Source organism: Callorhinus ursinus, unplaced genomic scaffold (assembly GCF_003265705.2).
Source record: "Callorhinus ursinus isolate GAN/ISIS: 27379988/994484 unplaced genomic scaffold, GSC_fseal_2.0 scaffold10, whole genome shotgun sequence".
NCBI lineage: Eukaryota > Metazoa > Chordata > Mammalia > Carnivora > Otariidae > Callorhinus > Callorhinus ursinus.
In genome coordinates, this window is record NW_027397072.1 from 18,669,796 (window position 1) to 18,688,085 (window position 18,290).

Below are 18,290 nucleotides of genomic sequence, written 5' to 3' on the forward strand. Positions count from 1 at the left end.
TCAACTGCCAATACTCTTAACGGTCACTTCCTTCTTTTCTCTCCCAAATAGGACTTCACAACAACTGAAATCCTAATCCCAATCCTAAACTGAGTAGTGGGGGGTGAGAGGGATGGGGTGGCTGGGTGATAGACACTGGGGAGGTTACGTGCTATGGTGAGTGCTGTGAATTGTGCAAGACTGTTGAATCACAGACCTGTACCTCTGAAACAAATAATACACTATATGTTAAAAAAAAAAAAGAAGAAGAAGAAGAAGACAGCAGGAGGGGAAGAATGAAGTAGGGGGACATCAGAGGGGGAGAAGAACCATGAGAGACGATGGACTCTGAGAAACAAACTGAGGGTTCTAGAGGGGAGGGGGGCGGGGGGATGGGTTAGCCTGGTGATGGGTATTAAAGAGGGCACATACTGCATGGAGCACTGGGTGTTATGCACAAACAATGAATCATAGAACACTACATCAAAAACTAATGATGTAATGTATGGTGATTAACATAACATAATAAAAAAAAAAAAACCTCAGTGGTGAACTGAACATCCTGCCAATCCTGATTATAGACTGAGCCCCCCATTCCGGGCATAGATGGCCACTCTCCCAACCTCAGCCATGCACAGGACCCTAAGTCAGACGACGGACAGCCCTGTGTGTGGCCAGAGAATGACCACATTATTAAGGAGAACCAGTCCTCTTGCAGTGGCCCGCCCCACAAGGGAGCAGAGGAGAGGAGAGGTGGGAGGTCAGTGCAGGTCTGTTCCACACGGTGTCTCAACTCATTGTGCATGTCTTTCCAAGGATGGGTCAGAGGCATTTTTATTATGAAATATGATACATTCATTTCACAGTTTCCTAGCAACAGGATGCCAATCAGCTAGCTGTAATTCAAGGATTCATCTTCTTTGTTATGAAGGAGCTGGGAGCATGGGAGGGGCGGGAAGGGGAGGGAGGTGTGCAGGAGGACTTCCCAGCATGAGGCAGAACTGACAGTGTGGTTTGAGGATGAGGAAACCAGGCCTGCAGAGGGAGGAACGGTCAGAGAGTCTGCCTTCTTGCACGCTTTGAAGCAGGGATTCGTCCTACCGCCGCAGCTGCTGGCTTCTTGCTTCTGCATTAATTACGAGTGTCAATGGGTCCAATTTCAAATCATATGGCATGTTCTTGAATCACACACAGAGCTTGTTCCATGCACAAAACATTGGCAGTAAAAAACCAAATCAGGACAGAAACAATAAATCTTCTCAGGCTACTTCCCCTAGCTGAGCTTTGGAAACGCTGTAATCACTAAAGTCAGGTGGTTAGGTCACTGAGACATTATCCTGTGGCTCATCCCCACTCTTTTTAGCACTTGCAAATTTATTACATAAGATATTATTTTGTACTCAGTTTAATTAGTTAGAACTATTTGTAGTCATTTGAAATATACTCCATGTTGATTAAAATAATTAGTGTAGGGCTACTAAATATTTACCTAAGATATGAATCCAGGGGGAATTTAATAAATTTAATTAGCAAGAACTAATTATTGTTATGATAGGAGTTAGGGTTTAATAAATATAATTACAGAGCATAAATGATGGTTTCTTAATTAATAGATACTAGTTGCAAACACAAGAGCCATTATCATATTTTCATGCAGGACATGCTATTCAGCACACCTTCCAGATGTCAACGTAACAGCAGTGGTGACTTTTCAATAAGAGAAGCTAACACTTATATAGTGCGCTTCTGCTGTCAGGCACAGTCCTAAGTGTCGTTAGCACGTGAACTCATTTAATCCTTACAACAACCCTACTGTCGTCCACATTTTACATATATAGAAACTGAGGTGCAGAAAGGTTAAGTAATTTGCCCAAGATTACATAGCTAAGAAGTGGCTGAGCTGGCATTTGATCCCATGCCCTTTAGTTCAAGAGCCCAGGCTCTTAACTACTCTCTGTAGTTCCAAAAACAAGTAAGGAACAACAATTAAAACAAAGATAGAAAGCATGATTGTTCAAAAAGGTCAGCAACCAAAATCCTCAACTCCACATTTTTGATTCCAGTACAAGAGACTTCTGGTATTTGCAGATATCATTTTCATGATTTCGGAGATTCTGAAGAGAATGTGAAGGCCCCTGGCCTCTGGCCTTTGATAATTTCAACTGAGGCTGAGCTGCAGAAAGGTGAGGTGCTGGAACTGATGAGCAATGTGTGAGCCTTGCTGAATGTTCAGGGCTGTGTCCCAGTAGTCTTCTTTGGAGCTCCCTGCTCTGGCCCGCTCTGCACGTGCATTCTATTGGGAGACTTTCCACCATTGAGGTGTTTGCAAGTTAAAGAATCAAGAAAGTATCAAGGGTTTACTATGGAATACCTTTGGGCAAAGCTCAGTTGATACTCCAACAAATCATGGGTAGAGGGCACACTCCTCATTCAGTTTAGGATTTGTAAGGTCAAGGGTCGTTTCACAGTAATAACAATGGTCCCAAATCACTGCCTATCTGACCATAGACACAGCAGTTTCCCTGATCAGACACACATGTTCAGGCCCTGACATCTCACTCCTTCTTAAGAAATGCCCTTCCTCAAGAGGTCTGGCTCTTTCCTAGGATAGTATCAACCTAGGGATTTGATGATGTCCTTGAATTCTGATAATGAATTCACAGGGAATGTGCAGACCTCCCAACATAACCACCCCCACTTGATGGCATAGATTTTTCTGGAAGGACAATGGCTCCTCCTACATATAGTAATGGCTGTCACCGAGCCTACTACAGCACTTGAGAAATATTCAGAATGAATTGCATGTTTTCCTGTGTTTGTAATATAGAAAAAGTGAAGATGACTTTTGTAGTCAGTGTTCGGGATCCCTCTGTAGGTTGGTATTTCAGGATGCCAAGGGGAGCAACCTGTGCTTATCTGTACCTATGGGCTGAAGAAACCCTAAGTGGGACAGGTATGAAAATTACTGGTCGCAGGGGCGCTTGGGTGGCTCAGTCAGTTAAGTGTCTGCCTTTGGCTCAGGTCATGATCTCAGGGTCCTGGGGTCAAGCCCCACGTCAGGCTCCCCGCTCAGTGGGGAGTCTGCTTCTCCCTCTCCCTCTGTGCTCTCTTGCTCTCATTCTTTTTCTCTCTCAAGTAAATAAATAAAATATTTTTTTAAAAAAATTACTGGTTGCGGATCCAAATGAGAGGCACTGCAGGAGGAACCACAAAGCAGTGTTCTCCTCCAAATCAAGTGCCCCATGTGAGGAGCTGAAACCCACAGCTCGTGCCTGCCTGTCCCTCAGTGTTTCCTAGTGTGATGCAGAGCACCCTTGATTTGGCCTGTAAGGAGAGTCCTTGCTTTTTTCTTGAGGCTGGAACTTGATGCAGTTCACACATGCTTCAGGCTTCGAAGGACAGCCTGGCCTGCAGAGATCAGTTTTCTAAAGTAGATTATTTGACAGCAAAGCATATGAACAGGGAGCCAAATATGTCGACTGTTTGCCAAGTGGAGACATCAGCTGCAACCTTCATGTAATGCATCTGTGTTCCTAGCTCTGTCTGGACCAGAAGTCTCTCCTCCAACCTCCTGATCTTGGAAGAAGTCATCTAATCAGCAGATTAGAGTGAGAGGTAGGTTGTACCCCCAAATTAATCTCTCAGAAATATCACATTCTTCACCTTATACTTGTCAGAATGGCTATTGTCAAGAAGACAGGAGATAGTAGGTGTTGATGAAGATGTGGAGGAAAGGGAACCCTCATGCATTGTCAGTAGGAATGTACATGGTGCTGCTGCCATGGAAAACAGGATGCAGGTTCCTGAAAAACTTAAAAATAGAAATACCATATGAACCAGTAATCCAACTTCTGGGTATTTATCCAAAGAAAACAAAAAACACTAATGCAAAAAGTTTATACCCCCACGCTCACTGCAGCATTATTTACAATAGCCAAGATATGGAAACAATCTGTCTGTTGATGGATGAAAGGATAAAGAAATCATGGTACATATATACAATGGAATTTATTCAGCCATAAAAAAGAAGGAAATCCTGCCATTTGTGACATGGCTAGAACCTGCTAAGGGAAATAAGTCTGACAGAAAAAGACAAATACCAAATACCATACGATCTCACTTCTATGTAGAATCAAGGGAGAAAAAGGCTCATAGGTACAGAGAACAGATTGGTGGTCACAAGAGGAAGAGGCAGGGGGCAGGGTAGAAGAAATGGGTGAACTGTTTTTATTTTAGTTTTTAGTTTAAATAAATTGAACAAAAAAATTTTTTAAAAAGAATTACAAACAGTATTAATTAGCAATAGAAAGAAAGAGAGAAAGAAAGAAAACCTGAAGTAATTATGGAAAAAAATGCACCATCTGCCTTATTTTTAAAGTTCTTCAAGGTCACATATGCAGCTCACCTTACTTTTAATGGACAGAAATTGCTATAAAGTTTCCCTGGGTCCCGTGCTGAGTCATACAGCAGTGACATTTTACCATGGTCACACGCTTCTGGATTCTATCCAATATTCAATGAGAGCTCAACTCATGCAAGGAGATCCTAATGAGTCCCAGAGTCAAGCTCAGAGCACCTTTAAAGAAAAGGTCCTCCTGTCCTTGATACCATTCCTACATCACAGGTGACAGACCAGTGAGTGCCCCAATCTATGCCTCACTATACATATTTTGGCCACCATTTATGATCCAAGGATATACAAAAGCTGATGATTTTGTTGTAATTGGAGAAGTCACTGCATGTGAATAAAACCACCTTTCTCCTTCTACAGATAAATTAAGTGAGATCCAGAGATGGAAAGCAAGTGTGAGCTTCACATTAGCAGAGGCAGGCCTAGAACTCAAGTCTCCTGATTCCCAATTCAGTGGTGCCTCCATTGAATGCAAAATGATGTAGGACATCTTTCTAAGAACACATGCCCTCTAGGCCTCACTAATTGGTATTTTGAAATCTGGACAATGTTTGGAAGGTATGGTCTAATTTCTTCCAAAATGATTGCACTATTTCACATTAGCAACATGAAGCTAATTAGACTCAACCAAAGCTTCCTTGAACCTTTTTCTAAAAATAAGAGTTTGACTGGCTATTGTCATAGGTGCCTTTCCCCAGATCCCAGCTCATATCCTTGCCCCGTAGCCTTCCCATCAAGAATTCTGTCTTTCAGCAAGAATCATATGATCCTCTCAATAGATGCAGAAAAAGCATTTGACAAAGTACAACATCCTTTCTTGATCAAAACTCTTCAGAGTATAGGGATAGAGGGTACATACCTCAATATCATAAAAGCCATCTATGAACAACCTACAGCGAATATCATTCTCAATGGGGAAAGGCTGAGAGCTTTTCCCCTAAGGTCAGGAATGCGGCAGGGATGTCCACTCTCACCATTGCTATTCAACATAGTATTAGAAGTCCTAGCCACAGCAATCAGACAACAAAAAGAAATCAAAGGCATCCAAATCGGCCAAGAGGAAGTCAAACTCTCACTCTTTGCAGATGATATGATACTGTATGTGGAAAACCCAAAAGACTCCACCCCAAAACTGCTGGAACTCATCCAGGAATTCAGTAAAGTAGCAGGATATAAAATCAATGCACAGAAATCAGTGGCATTCCTATACACCAACAACAAGAGGGAAGAGAGACAAATCAAGGAGTCGATCCCATTTACAATTGCACCCAAAACCATTAGATACCTAGGAATAAATCTAACCAAAGAGGCAAAGGATCTGTACTCAGAAAACTATAAAATACTCATGAAAGAAATTGAAGAAGACACAAAGAAATGGAAAAACGTTCCATGCTCATGGATTGGGAGAATCAACATTGTGAAGATGTCAATGCTACCTAGAGCAATCTACACATTCAATGCAATCCCCATCAAAATACCATCCACTTTTTTCAAAGAAATGGAACAAATAATCCTAAAATTTGTATGGAACCAGAAGAGACCCCGAATAGCCAGAGGAATATTGAAAAAGAAAAGCAAAGCTGGCGGCATCACAATTCCGGACTTCCAGCTCTATTACAAAGCTGTCGTCATCAAGACAGTATGGTACTGGCACAAAAACAGACACATAGATCAATGGAACAGAATTGAGAGCCCAGAAATGGACCCTCAACTCTATGGTCAACTTATTTTTGACAAAGCAGGAAAGAATGTCCAATGGCAAAAAGACAGTCTCTTCAACAAATGGTGTTGGGAAAATTGGACAGCCACATGCAGAAGAATGAAACTGGACCATTTCCTTACACCACACACAAAAATAGACTCCAAATGGTTGAAAGACCTAAATGTGAGACAGGAGTCCATCCAAATCCTAAAGGAGAACACAGGTAGCAACCTTTTCGACCTTAGCCGCAGCAACTTCTTCCTAGAAACATCGCCAAAGGCACGGGAAGCAAGGGCAAAAATGAACTATTGGGATTTCATCAAGATAAAAAGCTTTTGCACAGCAAAAGAAACAGTCCACAAAACCAAAAGACAACCGACAGAATGGGAGAAAATATTTGCAAATGACATATCAGATAAAGGGCTAGTATCCAAAATCTATAAAGAACTTATCAAACTCAACACCCAAAGAACAAATAATCCAATCAAGAAATGGGCAGAAGACATGAACAGACATTTCTCCAAAGAAGACATCCAAATGGCCAACAGGCACATGAAAAAGTGCTCAACATCGCTCGGCATCAGGGAAATCCAAATCAAAACCTCAATGAGATACCACCTCACACCCGTCAGAATGGCTAAAATTAACAAGTCAGGGAACGACAGATGTTGGTGGGGATGTGGAGAAAGGGGAACCCTCCTACACTGTTGGTGGGAATGCAAGCTGGTGGAACCACTCTGGAAAACAGTTTGGAGGTTCCTCAAACAGTTGAAATTAGAGCTACCGTTCGATCCAGCAATTGCACTACTGGCTATTTACCACAAAGATACAAATGTAGGGACCCGAAGGGGTACGTGTACCCCAATGTTTATAGCAGCAATGTCCACAATAGCCAAACTGTGGAAAGAGCCAAGATGCCCATCGACAGATGAATGGATAAAGAAGAGGTGGTATATATACACAATGGAATATTATGCAGCCATCAAAAGGAATGAGATCTTGCCATTTGCAACGACGTGGATGGAACTGGAGGGTGTTATGCTGAGTGACATAAGTCAATCAGAGAAAGACATGTTATCACATGACCTCACTGATATGAGGAATTCTTAATCTCAGGAAACAAACTGAGTGTTACTGGAGTGGTTGGGGGTGGGAGGGATGGGGTGGCTGGGTGATAGACATTGGGGAGGGTATGTGCTACGGTGAGCGCTGTGAATTGTGCAAGACTGTTGAATCACAGATCTGTACTTCTGAAACAAATAACGCAACATATTTTAAGAATAAAGAAAAAGAAGAAGATAACAGGAGAGGAAGAAAAGGGGAGTATGTCAGAGGGGGAGACGAACCATGAGAGATGATGGACTCTGAAAAACAAACTGAGGGTTCTAGAGGGGAGGGGGGGAGGGGGATGGGTTAGCCTGGTGATGGGTATTGAGGAGGGCACGTTCTGCATGGAGCACTGGGTGTTATGAACAAACAATGAATCATGGAACACTGCATCAAAAACTAATGATGTAATATATGGTGATTTACATAACAATAAAAAATTTAAAAAAAAAAAAGAATTCTGTCTTTCACTTGAGGCTCTGGGACACTGGGAAGTACCCAGGCTTCATTCATGAGACAAAATGGGTAATTGTTTGCAAAATAGGGAAAAGGTGGCATTAAGGGCAGGTTGCAAAAACCTAGAGTATCGAAGGCCCAGGGCTTTCTATTTAAAGTGGAGTTCTGGAAGGTCTGGGTTGGTGCCAAAGAGCAGGGCACACCTAGAGATCGCTTCCCTGGGGCTCAGCCCTGTGTATAAGGAATGGCATTTTTCCCTCCGGTCACACTTGAAACACAGTTTAATCTAAGGGGAGCAATTGTGGGAGGGGGAAAAAGAGGAGAAAAAAACCAATAAATAGTAAAAACAGGAAGCAGGAAAAGACAGGCCTGGACGTGCAATTCTTTTTGTGCCTGTTAAATGAACTCTGGTGGGGATGAGGAGAGAGAATTATCCTATTTATATATTGAAAGGAATTTTAAATATGCATAGGCAGGGAGAGAGGATCCACAGAGATTGAAATGCAAAACACAGCGTGGCCTGTACATCTCCCCTTCTATCTCCCAGTACCATTAGCAAGTTCCTTGCACCAATTTCTGGAAAGCTCCTTCTAAAACTCAGAGCCGTCCTTCCACTTACTCAGCACAACTGTCTTAGAAAAGCAATTCTATTTTTGTGAAGAAATGGGCCTTTACTTGCAAAACACCTTGCAAATGTATTCTCTCATAGGAACACAGTTCATACTTCTACACTGATGTACATGCATGTCCAACCAACCCTCCCCCCCCGCAAACACACACCTCTACCACCACCTTTACTTCTGTTCCACAATCTCCTGGCTACTAGGCACTGCAGTTTTAGTGTAGATTCATAACAGATGCAAGGAAAGAACAGCGCATTTACCAAGCAGGGAGCCATGGGAGCAGGGATTACATGGCATGGGAAACACGTCATCATTCAACTGATCACAGTCACTTTGGGAATATGTAAAAACCAGAAAACTGATCATAAATATGCTTTATCTGCATTTAAGAAGCAATCCTTTTCTCCACACAAATCTCTTCTCCCTTACCAAATCCCCCTACTCACCATCCCCACGAAGCAAGCATCACCTCCTCTAAAATGGCAGGAGCTACTGGCCTCACTGGCCTCGCTGAGCAGCAGATAAAGCCTAGGGTAGCTGCTGCCAGTTCCCCTACCAGGGACCAACACACCCTCAATCCCAAACCAAAGTCCTGAAAGAAAGAAGAATTGCTAAACACAAGTGAGCCCTTGGTGAATCACCTTACTTGCTCCCCACCCCTGCAATCTTCCCTTCCTCCCTGTATCTCAGAGCTGCACAAAGCCCCTGCGCCTCTAAAGGAGAGCTTTTCCTCTAATGGGATTGGGTCACAGACATGGGTATTGCGTTGGGAAAGTCGCCATTCTATGAAGACTCTGAACTTTGTTAATGGCCAGTCAGGACTTGGGAGATTTTTATAAAAAACTTCCACTTAAGAATGAAATTGAAAAGAGTAAAGGGAAACAGGGATGGAGAGTGACGGGAGCCCATGCAACACCCCAGTGCCAGTGCGCTCTAGGCTGTTGGTCCACTCTTCGAGTAAGAGGCAGCCTTGCGCCATCCAGCTGTCTAGCCCGGCCACCCATCCACTCAGGAGGCAGGAAGAAGCCTTTGCCCACCTCCTGACCTGCTGGAGGCCTCAGGCCCAACGGCACTCTTCAGAGTTTGCTTGGCTAACACTCCTTTATCCTTTAAGTTTAGCATGATTCCCTCTCAAAAATCTGTCTTAATGCTTCCCTTCTGACAGCTGAACAACTGCAGTTTGGAGGGAGAGGGATGGATGGTCGGAGAGATGACAAATTCCATACTGAGACGTGCAGGGCTTGTGGGTCTTCTATGGAAAAGCCAGATGGTGATATAGGGTGAATACTTGGTTCTCTGGCCCAGATATCAGGACAGAAGAGGGGGCTCAGAGGCACCTAGAAAGGTCCCAGCACATGAGCCATCCTGAAGGCACTGATGTGGAAGGGGGTCCCCAGGGGTAGTCCAGGCTTGAGGCATCCCCGGGCGGCCACTGTGCAGAGGGCCGATGTCACTTTCTGGGGAAAGAGACAAAGTCAGAGCTCGATGTAAAGAGTTTTCTGTAGGCCCAGATTTATGACACTGGGACAATATGAATCATCATTGCTGTAATTACGTTAATGTAACATTTCTCACTGAGAATCCAGGGAAGTGCTTACATCTACATTAAGCTTTCAGGCAATCAAAGACCGGGGGAAAAAAAGCCTGAAAATGGTATTAATGTGTGAAGAACACTTTTAAAAAACCCACAGATATCTTGAGAACAACCAAGAAGAATGTTTCACCAGGCTGTCTACAATTCACAGCTCCAGCCTGAGCACAGGCTTCTGAAGACATACAACAACAGTGCCTTCCCTCCCTGAGGAATTAGCACCTGAGTCATCCATGGCCTTCAAGTGTGGTACCTACCACAGAAACAACTCTCCCCTTAGCTGCCATAAAGTGTCTACCCTTCCTTAGTGTTGATTTGCAGGCGGGAGGTTAACGGGGTCTGGAACCCAGGTCTCCAATGGACCCAACTCTCGCTAACCATCCACAGAGCAGGGGCTGGGTGGAATGAAGTGACAACTGCCATCTCTCTGGGCACCTCAATGTCCACCTCTTCCCCCTTGCAGCGCCTCTTGAAGTGATTCAGGCTGGGATCATGATGCTAGGAGATCTCTTCTGATGGAAGCAGGATTGTAGTTTGGGGAAAAAATAAATTAGACTACATTAGACTAAATTAGACTAAATTTTTATTGAAAAATAAAAATAAATTAGACCCAATTAGACTGAGGCTATATATGTCTTCAGCAGCCCCCTCCCCACCTCAATAGCCATTTATTAGGATATTCGTGGAGCCCTGCAGGCATGTGCTTCTGAGTTCTCTTTCTGATGATACCATCAGACCTGCTTTAACCATCCTATGCAGTTGGCCAGCCTATGGCTCTCCATGCTGTTCACCTTCCATGGTCCAGATGGAAGACAGCCTCTCTCATGAGAGCTGATAGCGCCTTCCCATAGCCTCACATCCAGATACCATGTATGTCCCAAAGGACACCATCCTTGACATATCACCCATCACTGACCCTACCCCAGCTCATAGCCCCATCCTTTCTTATCAGAATCTGAAATTTCTCTGTGTTCAGGGAATTCTCCTTCTAATCCTTCTCACATATACAAATCACATACACAAATTCTGTTATGTGTATCTGACTTTGCCAGTCCTCTGCTAAAAACCCTTCAGCCCCATCATTGGCTTGCCATGCCGACAAGATCGCGTCGGAAGCTCCTGCCCATGGCTTACACAGCCCCCATGATCTGGTCCCCCTCTCTCTTATCAGCTGCAGCCCCTGTGCAAGACAGAACGTACCAGACAAACAAGGAGATGACGTTATTCAAGTAATTCCTACTGCAATAGGAAACACATTCACGAATGAGGAACATATCAAAGATAAAGGGACAGGCCTTGAGTTTTATAGAGGCAGATGAACAAGGGAGTTGTAGGCCAGTCTTATGGCAGTCATGAAGAAGTATGCAGACGGGTCTATCCAGGAATATGCAAGATTACAGGGGTGTTTGTACTTAGTTTTTCTTAGAACACAGAAGAGTGGGGAGACTATCTAATAGCCACTGTTTCTGGGAGCACAGGTAATGTTCAACATTATTGTTTCACTCAACTACTCTCCGTTGTCCTCCAGCCATAGACACACTCACCCAAACCCGTCTCCACACCCTTGGGACAGAGTTCAACAGGTTCTCTATGAATGAGAAGCTATTCTCTGTCTTCTATGCCTGACCGACCATTCAAGGTTCAGTTACCTTCTCCATAAAACCTTAATCAGGGCCTACTTTGCCCAGTCGCTGTAAGGATGAACTAAGATGATACAAGCAACGTCCTTCGCATGGAGCACCTGGTGAATGTTTGAGAAATAGACTTAACGGGAGCCTTTCCTGGCCGGGCCCTGCAGATGGAGCTGCCTCAGCTGCGGCCCACGCCAGGCATCTGTCTTCACACCTGAAACACCAGAGCTCAGTCACTGCCATTTGTAGCTCCTTCTCATGCTGAATATTTTAATAAATATTTATCAATCCTCGCTGAGGCTGCAACAGCGAACAAGACAGTCCCCCTGCCAGCCCAGGTGAAGATCACAGCCCACGGGGCTCCATATGAGTAAATACACAATCACAACCAGAGGGATGTGGGTGTGAAAAGGCTGGGGACAAGTACTCTGGGGCACAAAGGCAGACATCTGACCCAGACCTGGGCTGTAGTAAGGGCAGGTGTCTAGAAGAAAGCAGTGGCAAGGCTTTGATGAGGAGAACTGTTCAAATGTAATTTGTAAAAGATCTAGAAGTTGGAAGGGGAGAAGGAGTACGGAGTGGGAAGATGCCTCATTTGGAGTAAAAGAACTGGTCCTACCATTTCTGCGTTCCCAGTCCACACACATACATATGTACACACACACACACACACACACACAAGCACACACACCCCACACTCACATATACACATGCACACATACCCCACATTCACACACACATATGCACACACACATACACGTACACACACACCCCATTCACATACACACACACCTCCCCCACACACACAGGCACACACAGACGCTTCCCCCATGGCTTATCTTTGTTCTGCCTATATGCACCAAGGTGTGAAGAATGAACCTTTTATGCTACGCTTCGGATGGATCGTCTGTGTCTGAATTTTTTGTTTCAGTGCTGATAGGAATCTAAGTCATTAACCCCACTAAGTACTCTTTTAATTTTTTTTTCTTAGAAGCTAAGCGGGACTAGGACTTGACTCAGAGGAAGAGCTGGGGGAAGAAAATAAGAAGGTCACATGATAAGCACTTGATAAACATTTCCTTCCCTTGTTCCTGAGCCAAACCTTTCAGGCAGCAAGTGTAATGAAGTTTGTGCACTGTGTGTATAGTTAACACTAGATATTGTCAGGAAGAAACCAGCATTTTGAAAAATTTGTTCCAGGCATCACACACAGGGACAAACTCCTGGGACTCAGAAATGATGGGGGCAGGGCTGCTGGTGAGTAAGTGGGGGTGGGGGCCACTGCCAAAGAATGGGTGTGGGATGGTCAGCAAAGACCCGAAAAGCCTCTCAGGGAAAACTGAATTCACTAACCTCTCGTCTCTGAGTCCCCCTCCATCTTCTGCATGGAGGGAGTGCTACCACACCATACATCGGCCACTTAGCAATACCGCTCACAAGCCCCCAGGCTGGCTGGCACTACGGCTGTTTGCAAGAGCCAGTAGCACATGGCATGCCACCCTCAGCCACCGAGAGCTTTCCATGCGCTCTGCTCCACGAGGTGCCTACCAGCATCTGCAGACATGCCGTGGGCACACATCACCAGCTCAGAAGCTCCTCTTACCATGTGGTCCAAGTCAGCCCACTGTGCCACGGCAGATGGTGGTTCCATGGCCAATGATGCACAGGGAATTGTGAAGGATCTATAAAAAAGCTGAGAAAGTGTAACAATAAGAAGAGCCCTTGGGAGGCAAAATCTGCCTCCTGTTTTGCAGGGTGCTATGAATACTGAAAAAGGGGGGCTCCTTGTTCAAAAATTATTAGCAATTTCAAGACAACAACAGCACATCATGGAATCAAGCCTGGGACCCTTCTGATTCTGGGGCCCTGTGTGACTCTACAGGTTACACATCCACAAAGCCAGCCTTGCTTAGGGGTCATATCGTCCAAAACCCTTATTTCGCGGGCAAGGAAACTAAAGCCCAGAAGTGGAAACCATTCTCTTGCCCCAGTTCCACACCATCACCATGTTCACCCTCTAGGGGTCCTTCACACTGGGTTTCCTGAGCCATGAACTGTTCTTACCAGTTGTGTGACCCCAGACAAGTTACTTAAACTTTTCTCCCTTAGTTTTCACATCTATAAAATGAGGATAATAATAGTTTAGACCTCAAAGATCAGTTTTCAGGATAAAATAAGGGAATGAGGCAAAGAATTTAGATGAGTGTATGATACACAGTAGCTCTCAATAAACAATCACAATTTTAAATATTAGTAATAGCAGTAATAACAGCTGTGGTATTTCAGTAAATACGCCCCCTTTCTCCTTTGAGTGACCCTTTGCTTTTCTGTATCGGGAGGGAGAGAACCTACCTTCCCGAGGCCTCCTTCTACCAATACTGTGAGCTATACACCTTGGCTTGGTTGGAGGCAGAGGGAATTGGGCTGGAATCAGCTCATCAGGCCCAGAGAAAAGCTAGGCTCTGTAAAAAGCTGGCTCCACTATCCCTACCCCTGAGACCCTGCACCGTTTACTCCCACCAAAGACCAGGCTGCCTTAGGAAAGGAAAAAAATCCTGCCATTTGCAACAACATGGATGAACCTGAAGGCATTATGCTAAGTGAGTTAAGCCAGGCACAGAACGGTAAGTACTGCATGATCTCACTTACATATGGAATCTAAAATAATCCAACTCATAGAAGCAGAGAGTGTAGAATGGAGGTTACCAGATGCCAGGAGGAGGTAGAAATGAGGAGGTGGTGGTTAGGGAGCAAAGTTGCAATTGTGTAAGATGAGTAAGTTCTGGTGATGGCCTATACAGCACAGCGCCATAGCTAACAATACTGTACCCTATACTTAAAATTTGCTAAGAGGGTAGATCTTATGTTAAATATTCTTATCACAAAGTGATAAGTACAATAATTAATAATAACAATGGGGTAGATGGAAACTCTGGGAGGTGATGGATATGTTTACAGCCTTGATGATGGTGATGGTTTCACAGGTACACACGTATCCCCAAACTCGTGGTGTTGTATAAAGGAAATATGCACAGCTTCCTACATGTCAATCATATCTCAATAAAGTGGTTTAAAAAATAAAAATGAAGTTCCTAGTAAATTAAGAAACTAATAAGGCTTGGGCTGAGCTACGTGAGGGCAGGGCTTCTCAAACTTGTGTCTCCTACAGTAGAATGTCCTTGCCAAAAATTCCATTTTCTAGACTCCAACCTAAACCCAATAAACTGGAATCTCCCAGCACAGGATCCAGGAATCTGTCCTACCAAGCACCTCTGGAATGCTTATTTTACACCAAAGGGTAAGAATCGCTGGGCAGGGCAGCTGCTGGTGCACGGCCACCAGCAAGCTGTTTGGGCTGCATCACTGGCAGGTAGTGTCCCTATCTATGCCGTTGGACGGTTTCACCCTGTGGTAATCTTGCATGGGCAAGGCACACAGCAGGTACCAATTAAAGCATCTTGGTCGGTTGTCAGATGGTTCACTGCACACATCTCACATCTAACACACAAGAAAGGCTAACTGCTGGGCCAGCTGGTCAGGCCACTCCATCTGGGGCCTTGTCCAGGAGGACTCTGGCTGGGGTCCTGAGAACAGCCCCAAGAACCCACAGGCAGTGACTTGCTCTCTCACAGCCTCTGCTGGGGGACATCTCTTCATTTCTGCTATTTCCTCAAGCTTCACATCTTACTGCTAAAGCTCTTGAGCTCTATCAAAGAGGACGAGGGACATTTTGGGACTCATTTTAAATAAGCTTCAAATGGATGAAGATAGTCAAATGTACAAACTTCTAGCTATCAGATAAATAAGTTCTGGGGATGTAATGTATAGCATGGTGCCTACAGCTTACAATACTGTTTTATATATTTGAAAGTTGCTAAGAGAGTAGATCTTAAAAGTTCTCATCACAAGAAAAAATTATTTGTAACTATGTATGGTGATCACGTCAACTAGACTTACTGTGCTGATCATTTTGCGATATATACAAATAACAAATCATTATGCTATACACCTGAAACTAATACAATGCTATCTGTCAATCTTATCTTAATAAAACTGGAAAAAAATTTCTCCCACCAGATGTGCAGTCTTATAAATTGCCTCAGAATGGTTAAGTTATTCTGCTGGTCCTTAATACCAACTACAGCAAGCAAACGGCAAAACTTCCTCACCGTAAAGACGCCCGCCCAGCCCTTTCTGTCCCTCACTTAGGGAAAAGGGGAGAAATCCATTTGAAACCAGGCTATGGTCATCAAAGGGCATGGCTGAATATTGCTTTAGCATCCTGCACTAAGTCCCCCTCTTCCGGCCCCCTAATATGCCCTCTTTCGAGGCAATTAGTTTGTACTTTTCCTTTACATCTCTTTAGAAAATTGTCAGAAATTAAAACTGACTTTGCTAACTTTTTTTTGGTTGGAGTCTCTGATGAGCCCAATCTCATCCCATGGGGTGCTGTATTTACAAGGGAAGTGAAGGGGGAAACATGAAGATGTCCTAGCACATAGCAGGAGAGGGAGCAAAGACCTGAGGAAGTGTGGCTTATTACCCAGGGGCCCTCACGGGGCTCTGGATGCCGAGCTGCCTGCTTCAGGACATCCTTGAGAGTTTATGTCAACTCAGCAAGCCTCCCTGGAGTGGATCCAAGCCTGTGACCGCTAGCCACCCCCAACAGAGCCCTTCCTAAAAGTTCATACCCTGCACCCATCAGCACCAAATCTTCCCTACGGGCCATGGAAGTGACCAACGTGGACACTGACGAAAATGAGTGCAGCATGAGAGAATAAATATCATAGGCCCACCTCCCAAAAGCTTTATTTTTCATTATTTTGTTTCATAGTGCTTCTCCCAAGTTTGGTTTGGTTTGGTTTGGTTTTTATCTACTGATGTATGCTACCACTACCATGTAATCTTTATGAGAGGGGGGACTATGATTTGCTTTGTTCACATTTTAAACATCACAAGATAGAGAGGTGCTTAAAATATGGTTTTTAAGTGAAAAAATTAGCTCATTTAATCTATCCTAATCTTGATGGATCCTTCACAAAGTGTTATCAGGTGCTCTTCAGTTGACAAAATATTTAATAAAGACTTGAGCGGTACGGAGTTTGTTGAAATTATCCTTCTTTAAAAAAAGTCAAAATATATATAAATTCATTACTTTAATTGTTTGTTCCAATAAAAGAGATGGTCAATAGTCTAAAAAGTAAATGTAACAATGAGAAGCATGTGGTGGGCAAGTGACAACGCTCAGAAGGAGACACCAGGTCAGGGGAGATGTGCTGAATGTGGAGGGTCTTGAAGGAACGTTAGCTCCTAGGTCATTAAGTGAGAAGAAGACATCCTCTCTTCTGAGAAGAGAGCCCTGATGTTGCAGGCTGGGCTGAGTGCTCACACAGCCTTAAATATGATGCCAATCATGGTATCAGCCATGAGTTATTTTAACACCTGTGTACTTGCCCATGAACCCAAGAAAGACCATGTTTTATTCATCTTTGAATCCTTGGGCTCTAGCACTCAGTAAGTTCTCATTAAATGTTGGATGAACAAATGAATTGGCAGGCTATGCTAGGCTGGGAGAGAAGGAGGGCGCAAAGCTCATGGGAAGGAATGGTATAAAGCAGACAAAGAGTATGTGTTTGCTTGTTACTAAAACAAGACCCCTGAGCAATTCAAGGTCATAGAGACAAGATGCATCTTCAGTCAATGGTCCAGGCAAAGAGCTGCATTAAGAAAGCATCCCTCCAGCACAAAGGAAACTTTTTGGCACACCTAGGGCATTAAGTCATAAAGGCATCTCTGTTTTCTCAATAGTTGTACGAAAAATGGGTTCCAATTTCTATATCTTTCTCACTGGGGTTTTCCCTACACATCCAGAAACAAGTGGGTTCTAGCTACAGGGAGGGAAGGCAGGATTATGCTTCAGATAATGAGATTCTGGGGTGCACGTATAAACCCTGGGCAAGTAAGAACATAGCAATCAAAATGTCAGCTCAGGGATGGGGTGGTCATGGCACCAGCCCTTCCTCCTGCTCTCTCCTCCTCACAGGATTTCCAGAAGAAACGGACTCTTGCACTTTCTAACAATAATCTAAACCAGAGGCATCTGCTTTCATCTTTCTCAGCTGAAAGGCCTTTTAAGCTCCCCACTGTTTGTTTTGGTTTATTACTGAAAGGCTAAAACCATAAAAAAAATCATTGTTGTGGGTATTTTCCAGTTGAGATGAAATATTTAACAAGGGTAAGGTGGGGAGGAGGAAGTTTGCAGAAAATACCATTTTTTAAAGGTCAAAAATGCATAAACCCATTACTTTAATATTTTTGGTTCCCATGAGAGACAAAGTGTTCACAGCCCTCCCCCCACCATCCCACAGACTTCAGTGCACAAATGCACACACACGTCAGGTCCATCCCCGAAGCACAGCTACAATCCTCTTACAGCCCTGCTTAGAATCTTCCATGGCTCCACCCAGCCCAGAAATGAGATACGCTCTCCTAGCCAGCACAAATATCGTACCACAGTCCAGCATGACCTAGCTGTGCATACTCACTGACCACAGGGTCCTCGGACCCCCTCTCCAGTTCCCCTGTGAAAAAGATGTCTCCTTGTGCATATTTTCAACATGTGGTTTTACCTCCCTGCGTCACAGAATCATGCCAGTCTCTGTTTGAAATCATCTCCCTGCCTCTCCCTTCTCATCCCTGGTGACACATCAAAATCCTGCCCACGCGTTCCATACTTAGTGTAATTTCACCTCCTCCGAGACATCTCCCCAGTCCCCCCATTCAGAGCCCT

General features: G+C 44.2%; 2 long non-coding RNA genes across 2 annotated transcripts in view; one reads left to right on the plus strand and one right to left on the minus strand.

The window, feature by feature from the left end:
* Positions 1 to 18,290, plus strand: part of LOC141373484 (uncharacterized) — a 909,297-nt gene that overhangs the window by 872,510 nt on the left and 18,497 nt on the right. The gene's annotated exons all lie outside the window — the stretch shown is intronic.
* The window catches only part of LOC141373483 (uncharacterized), a 127,482-nt gene that overhangs the window by 26,326 nt on the left and 82,866 nt on the right, over positions 1 to 18,290 (minus strand). The window contains exon 2 of the long non-coding RNA XR_012379543.1: positions 13,104 to 13,193. This is a non-coding gene — a long non-coding RNA (uncharacterized lncRNA). The remainder of the gene's footprint in view (positions 1 to 13,103; positions 13,194 to 18,290) is intronic.